Here is an 8,646-nt window from a genome sequence, read left to right as displayed (position 1 = left end):
GCAAGCCATTCAGCCAATCACTACAAAATCTCAAAGAAATGAAACTAGATGGATCACCTGGCACCAGAAAAGACAATGGCAGAAATAACCCTGCAAACCCTCCTCACTAACATCTGGGGGCTAGTGCCAAAATTGGGAGGGCTATCTCTCAGACCTACATAGTCATAGTCACTGAATCATAACTTGCAGATAATTTCCCTGATACCACCATCACCATCCCTGGATATGTCCTGGCTCACTGGCAGGTGAAAATTGCCCAAGTATGTCCTGTACATAAAAAGCAGAACAAATCCAACCAGGCAAATAAATGCCCCATAAGTCTACTCTCGATCATCAGTAAAGTGATGGAAGTTGCCATCAACAGTGCTTTCAAACAGCACATGCTCAGCAATAACCTGCTCAATGATGCCCAGTTTGAGTTCTGTCAGGGCCACTCAGCTCCTGACATCATTACAGCTTTCGTTCAAACATGGACAAAAGAGCTGAATTCCAGAGGTGAGGTGAGAGTGACAACTCTTGACATCAAGGCTCCGTTTGACCGAGTGTAGCATCGAGGAGCCCGAGCAAAACTGAAATCAATGGGACAAACTCTCTGGTGGTTGGAGTCATAGCTGACGCATAGGAAGATAGCTGTGGTTGTTGGAGGTCAGTCATCTCAGCTCCAGGACATCACTGCATGTGTTCCTCAGGGCAGTGTCCTCACCCCAACCATCTTCAGCTGCTTCATCAATGACGTTCCTTCCATCATAAGGTCTGAAGTGGGATATTCGTTGATGATTGCACAATGTTCAGCATCATTTGCAACTCCTCAGATACTGAAACAGTTCATGTCCAAATGCAACAAGATGTGGACAATATCCAGGCTTGGGCTGGCAAGTGGCAAGTAACATTCGCAACACACAAATGCCAGGCGATGACCTTCACCAATTAGAGGCAGTCAAACCACCATCCCTTGACATTCAATTGTGTTACCATCATCGAATCCCTCACTATCAACATTCTGGGAATTATCATTGATCAGAAATTCAACTAGACCCAACAAATAAATGCAGTAGCTAGGAATACTGTGGAGAATAAGTCACCCCTTGACTCCCAAAAGCCTGTACACCATCAATAATGCACAAGTCACGACTGTGATGGAATACACCCCACTTGCCTGGATGAGTGCGTCCCCAATAACACTCAAGAAGCTTTACACCACCCAGGACAAAGCATCCCGCTTGATTAGCACTGTATCCACTAGCATCCACTCCCTCCAGCACCACTGCTCAGTAGCAGCAGTGTGTACTATCTATGAGATGCACTGCAGAAATTCACCAAAGATCTTCAGACCACACCTTCCAAGCCCACGACCATTGGAAAAATGCTAATGTAATGCCCTTATTCAAAAAGGGAGGGAAGCAATATTTGGGAAATTACAGACCAATTAGTTTAATATCTATTGTTGGCAAGGTGTTAGAATCAATTATCAAGAAAGCAATACCAGAACATTTGGAAAGTCGAAATGCTATCCATGATTTTATGAAAGGCAAATCATATTTGACTAATTTGCTGGAGTTTTTTGAAGGCGTAATAAGCAAAGTGGATACTGGGATCTTGTAGATGGACTTCTAGAAGGCATTTGATAAGGTGCCGCACAAAAGATTAATTCACGAGATTGGATCATTTAGGGGTAATTTATTAGCTTGGATAGGTGACTGGCTGATGGACAGAAGACAGAGAGTTGGGATAAATGCAGAAGTTGCTGGAGAAACTCAGCAGGTCTGGCAGCATCTGTGGAAAAAAAGTCTGAGTTAACGCTTCGGGTTTGGTGACCCTTCCTCAGAATGAGTACTTCCAGCATTTTCTGTTTTCTTGTTTATAAAAAAGTCCTTTTTTCAAAAAGCAATTACTGTAAACAAGGATCCTATCACTGCATCGTATAATATATTACTGCATCTAATTGTACACTGACAAAAAGTTCAGAAAAACACTTGTAAAATCAGTCCCACATTTCAGAGCACAGAGACACTGTAAACATTAACATTTGCAGTATGCTCTTTCAAAAACAAAACAAATTTTAAAACGGTGTCATGGGTGTATTATTCAGACACAGAACTAATTTTTTGAAATACATCACTCATTACTAAGTATAGAAGTAATTATCTGTGGTGCTTTGACAAACCAAACTGCTTCACCAAATTTTTGTTTTCCACATTCTTAATGTAATAAACAAAAAAATTAGAAGGAGGAATATATTTAGTAGTGGTCATGCTGGTATCACACAGCCCTTGAAAGATCATGTTTATTCCTGAAAGTGATACACAACGTAAGTGTCACTGTAACACATCATTAAGAGCTAAGCTGCAGGACTTGTTGTGTCATGGGCTTCTGATATTTGTTTTTATGAAAGAACTTCAAAGTTAAGCTTGTGTTTGTGCGTATCCATGATACAGTCTGCAGAAACATGAGGTTTTGACTGAGGATGACTCAGACACGCAATGAAACTGAAACCTTCCATTTCTATTTTACTGATAATTTTGTGGAAAAATAGGCACGAGGGAAATCCTGTCTATAATTCCTGTATTAGGTCTGGAGCAATTGCACTTCAATTGATGATAATTAAAAGTGACACAAATTATTCAGAATGATGTGAGTTTAAATTATCAATATTGGGATAAAATTGCTTCCTTCCCCAATATATTTTAACTTTCCATCAAAGAGAAAACAAATAGATGTAGTCACTTCTTAATTAGTATTTGAACAATTTGAACAAAGGATTAATTCACCAAAATTTGAATTGATTGGATCAGATTTGACTCCTGTATAATGGACACAAGTTCTGCTTGGGATTTCTACAGTTCCCTCTTTCTGAGCCACAGAGATTAAAAGCTTGCAGCTGGTGCTAAACGTGTTGGAGCAGAGGTAGTTTGACACTCTCCTCTTTATATTCTGTCAGGGAACCTTACCTCATTTTTGCGTACAAAATGCTGAATAAAATTTAGGTTAAAAGGCCTATTTAATTATAATTGCAGAGCTTGAAAGAGGTACCTGCAGAATAGCAGCTCAATGTATCTACAAACAAAATACCATGAAACCATGCATATCAATAAAAGCAAATCCAAACTGAAGTCTCGTCATTCAAAACAGAGTTTTATTATTCTATAACATTTGGAGTGGGGACCAATGCAGAAAATATCCACACTAGGGCTGAAAGGTGGCAAGTATCATACATACCATGAAAATGGTAAGCAATTGCCTCCTCCAGTCAGAGATCATTCAGCCACCACCCTTGACATTCAATGATCTTATGGTCACTGAATCTCCCACTATCAACATGCTGGGGGTTGCCATTGACCAGAAATTGAACTGGGCTCACCATTTAATAGAGAGGCTGCAAGAGCAGATCAGTGGCTTGAAATACTGCAGCAAGTAACTCACTTCCTGACCCCCCTAAAGCCTGTCCATCATCTATAAAGTATAAGTCAGGAGTGTGATGCAATACTCCCCACTTGCCTGAATGGGTGCAGCTCCAACAGTACACAAGAAGCTTGACACCATCCAGGAAATTCACCAAGGACCCTTAAATAGCAACATCCAAACTCATGACTACATCCATCTAGATGGGCAAGAGCAGCAGATATATTGGAAGACCACCACCTACAAGTTCCTCTACAAGCCACTCGCCATCCTGACTTGGGAGTATATCACTATTCTTTCTCTGTGGCTGGGTCAAAATCTTGGAATTCCTCCCTAAGGGCATTGTGTGCCAACCAACAGCACATAGACTGCAGCAGTTCAAGAAGGCAGCTCACCACCTTCTCAAGGGCAACTTGGAATGGACAAGAAATGTTGGCCAGTCAGCAACACTGTCATCCCACAGGCGAATAAAAAATATTTTCATCGGAGGTTGGTTTCCAAGCATCATTATCTCTGTTTTTTTTAAAATGCAAATTAATTAAAGTAGAATTATATAAATTACAATGCATAAGGGGATCACCTGATTTTGTGTTTTGTTTTAAATTTTAAAATAAATCCCCTCTAAGATCTACTCGTTATCTTTCTTGGAATTCTTATGATACACTCGTGACATCATCACTGCACCTGAGCCAGAAACTCCAGCTCCCAGACCTAATCAGACTCATAGAAATTTTATGCAGAAGGAAGCCATTCAGCCTATCATTTCTGCACTGTTGGTCTGCGCATATTAACTCAGTACAAATCTCCTGCCTTTTCCCAGTAACTTTGTGTGTTGTTTCTGTTTAAAGAATTGCCCAATATCTTTTTGAATGCCTTGCCACTTCCATGCAGATCCACTGTCTAACTATTCACCATGTGAAAAAGATTCTTCTGATCTCACATTTGCTTCTTTTGCAAAACACTTTAAAACTGTGCCATCTTGTTCTTGATTCATTTATGAGCGGCAACAGATTCCACCTTTCTACTCAATCCATACCCCCTCATGATTTGAAAACTTCCACCGCCTTCTCTGCTGCAAGGAAAGCAGTCACAGTTTCTCCAATTTACCTCATAACTGAAGTGATCCATTCCTGAAGCCGTTCTCATAAATGTCACCAACTTAATGGCACCAATTCTTCCTTCATTGTGGTGCCCAGAGCTCTACACAATCATCCCACTGAGGTCTAACTGTAGTGTCTATAATGAGGTCAGCCAGGTGGACATCATGGAACATGTGTTCCCTGATTGGGGCTGTTAATGTGGTCCAATCAGGAGCCCTGATTGACAGATGTAAACAGACGTGTCAGAGGTTCTGTTCATCTGAGAGCTGGCTCTGAAGAAACTGGATCAGTGTCAAGGACTCTCCACATGTAAATTAGTGGTGACTTGGTGACGGGATACCAGTCTCTGTGGAGTTATTTCACTAGCCTGTGTCTTATAAAAGATCACATAACCTCCTTGCACCTTATGTCCCTATCTATGAAGCCAAAGATACTGTTTGCTTCGCAGTTCTCTTACTAACAGCTTTCTCTATGTTTACTTTAATGATTTGCAGCTAGATCTCCCTTTTGGAATCTTTTAGAATAGTATTCTTTATTTAAACTGTCCCTCCATGTTCTTTGAATCAAAGTGCTTCACATCACATTTTGCTGCTTTGAACTTCACCTATCACTTTTCTGCCCACACCACCAATGTGGCCAGGTCGTTTTGAAGTTCTATATTATCCTTACAGTTTACAATTCTTTCAGACTTGGTGTCACCTACGAACTTCGAAATTGTCCTCCACATGCCAAGATTGAGATTATTTATTTCTAGCAAGAAAAGCATGGGCTCCAGCCCTGACCGCTGGAGAACACCATCGCAAACCCTCAGAATATATCTACTAAGGGTACTACTTGATGGGCCGAATGGCCTCTCACCCCACAGTAGTGATTCTAGAAAATATGAAAATCCAGTCCAATTAACTAAAATGCTGATAGTTCGAGATAAAGGATAAACTTACTGAAGATGAGACCCAATGAATTGAAATACTGAAGGATTACAGCTGGACAATAAACATACACAGAGTCAGAAATTTTGAATAATAACAGAATAATCAAGATGGAAAGTAAGTAACTGAAGGATCAGAAATGCAGGATAATCATCTTGAAAAACTATGAATCACAATAAATATGCTGACCTTAATCAAACATTATGATGCCATTTGCAAGCTGATATTTTGTTTTCAAGATTAGACAAAGTTGGAAAGTAACTCGCTTCTATAAATTAATGAACACTATCCTCCAAATTTGTGTTTAGAATTTGATTCACATATTCATTGATCAATCTTTTGAATGTACTGATGTAGTACAATTGATTTTGTAGATGGATTCAATGGTTTGTGCCACAATGCTTAAACATAATGAGCACAGCTGGAAAAAGACCACATTTGAATCTAAATTCATTCATGATTGGTTTAATGGTTCTATGCTGAAATTATCTTCAGGAATGCTTACTGTGGTGTGATGACATTTGTTAAAGTTGCACCAGTGATGATACATAAGGACATAACCACCAGATTCAAAAGATTTAGGCACAGCGTCCCTTCAATTAGATAAAGTGGTTTTGGGTTTCAATTACTGGAAACAGTGGCATTTTCCATCTCTCTACAATTAGAACTCAAATACTGAAAAAAAAGGCACAGCTATGATTTCACTTGCATCATTGGATTGTTGGTTTTGGTCCTGACTTTAACGGTTTGGGTCTGATTTTTTTTGATTTTCTGTAAATCACAATAAGTTTGTGGCAACCAAGCCAAACTGCCAAGAAAGGCTGGTTTGCTGATGTTGAAAGTGATGTAAATGATGGAAGTTCCTGTAATGTTACTGATTCTCTAAAAGTATGACTTGTGGAAGATTTGTAAATAGTTCACAGATTAAAATGAAAATCAGAAGCGCTATAAGCTGTAGCAATTTTATATGCATGAGCTAAAAGAGGATTATATTTCCTGTGATTTACTGCCAGCTGCTTATTTAGTTATTAAGCAATACCACATTTTTGCCAAAATTGCTTTGTTCCTGACATCCAAATGACTGCTCTAATTAGCTACAATTCTTATTCTCTCAGCCATTTGAATCAAAGCTGCTGCCTTACCCTGAACACCTGTCTATAGATAGTTTCTTGATGCTAATAAGTCACAGGCTGCAGTGATTGTACTTACAGTGTTAAATTAGAAATCTTGAAGTAATCTTTTTAGTCTTTTAGATGTCATCTCTGAGATTTCATTACTTTATCATATACTATTTTTCTTTCCACAGTACGTAATGTTTCAGAATTTAGCATCATGCAATCGCTCTGTTAGATGCCATGCCTTTTTGTCGCCCCTAGCTTCCAATTTTAAATTAGTAAAGGAATACTTTGGAGTCCTGCAGCAAAGGAGCAGAACACTATCTTTCAACTTGTGGGAGGTACTTTGTTTCATGTGAAGGCGATTAATCCAACTTTCCAGCAATCACAATTCACTAATTCTCTGCCAAATGACAGTTTGCCACAATAGTGACATAATGTTGGTTATTAAAATCTTTAAAATAATTATTTTTGAGAAGGACATCTTAATTAGTTGAATAAGTAAACCATTTGAATGCAATGATTTATTCTTCATTTACTTTAAGGAAGTGGAGGTGGCAAAGGAAACAGACCAAAGAACATGGATTAAAAGAATTTGAAAACTTTACTCATCACTATCATGGTACTACGTAGGTCACAGAGCTTTAAGTACTCACCACCCAATTGTGGGTCCAGAGATAAAGCCAGTTCAAAATACCAGAAACGATGCTTCCAGTAGCTATCAGAAGGTAAATTTAGTCTCTGTAGGCTTACACTAACTTTCTGCAGGATGGGAGTTTACAGGATAAAGTTATTCAGATTTTGACATTATTAGATACTGATTTGTAAGATACATGTAAAGCTAGTGGGTATTCAGGTAAACTCATTCAAAGAAGGTAGACAGTATAGGAAATATAAAGGTTGTGTCTGAAGAAGGGTGCCAATCCGAAACGTCAGCTTTCCTGCTCCTCTGATACTGCCTGGCCTGCTGTGTTCCTCCAGCTCCACATTGTGTTATCTATATAGGAAATATAAAGGCTGTTTAGATCCAACAGAAATTGTCTTTTGTATAACACATAGGCTCTGCTCCATATTCTTTCCACCTAAAGAGTGCCCATCACTTTGACAGCAGAAATTAAGGTAAACTGTTCAATTCCCAACAACAATAGTCTCTTATCTTTTCAAAAAAAAACATTTAACCATATGGCTCATATTACACAACCGGAATAACTGAGGGAGAATTTCAGATTTATGTCTTCAAATATTCAGGATTATCCTGAAGACTTTCTCATCACAAAGTAATATAAATATATTAATTGGAATATTCTGGAAAGAAAAGGAGGCAGAAATCAGGAGCACCCTTTCCAAAAGACTAGGCCAATAGAAAATAGAAAAATAAAACTGAGATTGATAAGACTTGTGTTAGGCAAGTGTAGCAAAGGTTATAGAACAAAGGTGATCATTAGGTTTCAGTGAAAGGGCAGCTGTGATCTAACAGAATGACAGAACAGGCTAGGGGACTGTTGGCTATGTTCCAACTGTAATGTGTTTGTAGGTAGTGATATCAAAAAAGTGTCTTGTCACAAATGTAGGTGGAACAGACTTAGCATAATGTTGTGGTCAATATCTTCCAGCTCTTCTGTAACATTGCAGTGCAGTCCTTACTGTGTCTAGTGAGTGACTTTGCAGAAAATCTCCTTTCTTTGAGGAGAGTTAGAAAAAAATAAGTGCACCCTACATTGACAAGTGGCACAAATAAAAACCCAAGCACACACAAAAGAACATAATGTAGCAAACTATGGCAACTCCAAAGAAGACTTAAGTTCATCTTCTTGTCCTGGGTGCCAATGAATGCCAATACACTAGATTGCCATTCATTTGATGAGATGTTAAACCAAGGTGCTCTCTGCTTTCAGAATAAAGGATTCCATTACATTATTTGAGAGTCTTGATGTGGAGGTGCCAGTGTTGGACTGGGGTTGGACAAAGTCAGAAGTCACACGACACCAGGTTATAGTCCAACAGGTTTATTTGAAATCACAAGCTTTCGGAGCGTTTCTCGTTTGTCAGGTGATGCTCCGAAAGCTTGTGATTTCAAATAAACCTGTTGAACTATAACCTGGT

The sequence above is a fragment of the Rhincodon typus genome, chromosome 6, assembly GCF_021869965.1.
Source record: "Rhincodon typus isolate 14 chromosome 6, sRhiTyp1.1, whole genome shotgun sequence".
Classification (NCBI taxonomy): Eukaryota; Metazoa; Chordata; class Chondrichthyes; order Orectolobiformes; family Rhincodontidae; genus Rhincodon; species Rhincodon typus.
The sequence above is the reverse complement of the archived record's forward strand: the minus strand, read 5'-3'. Positions refer to the sequence as shown.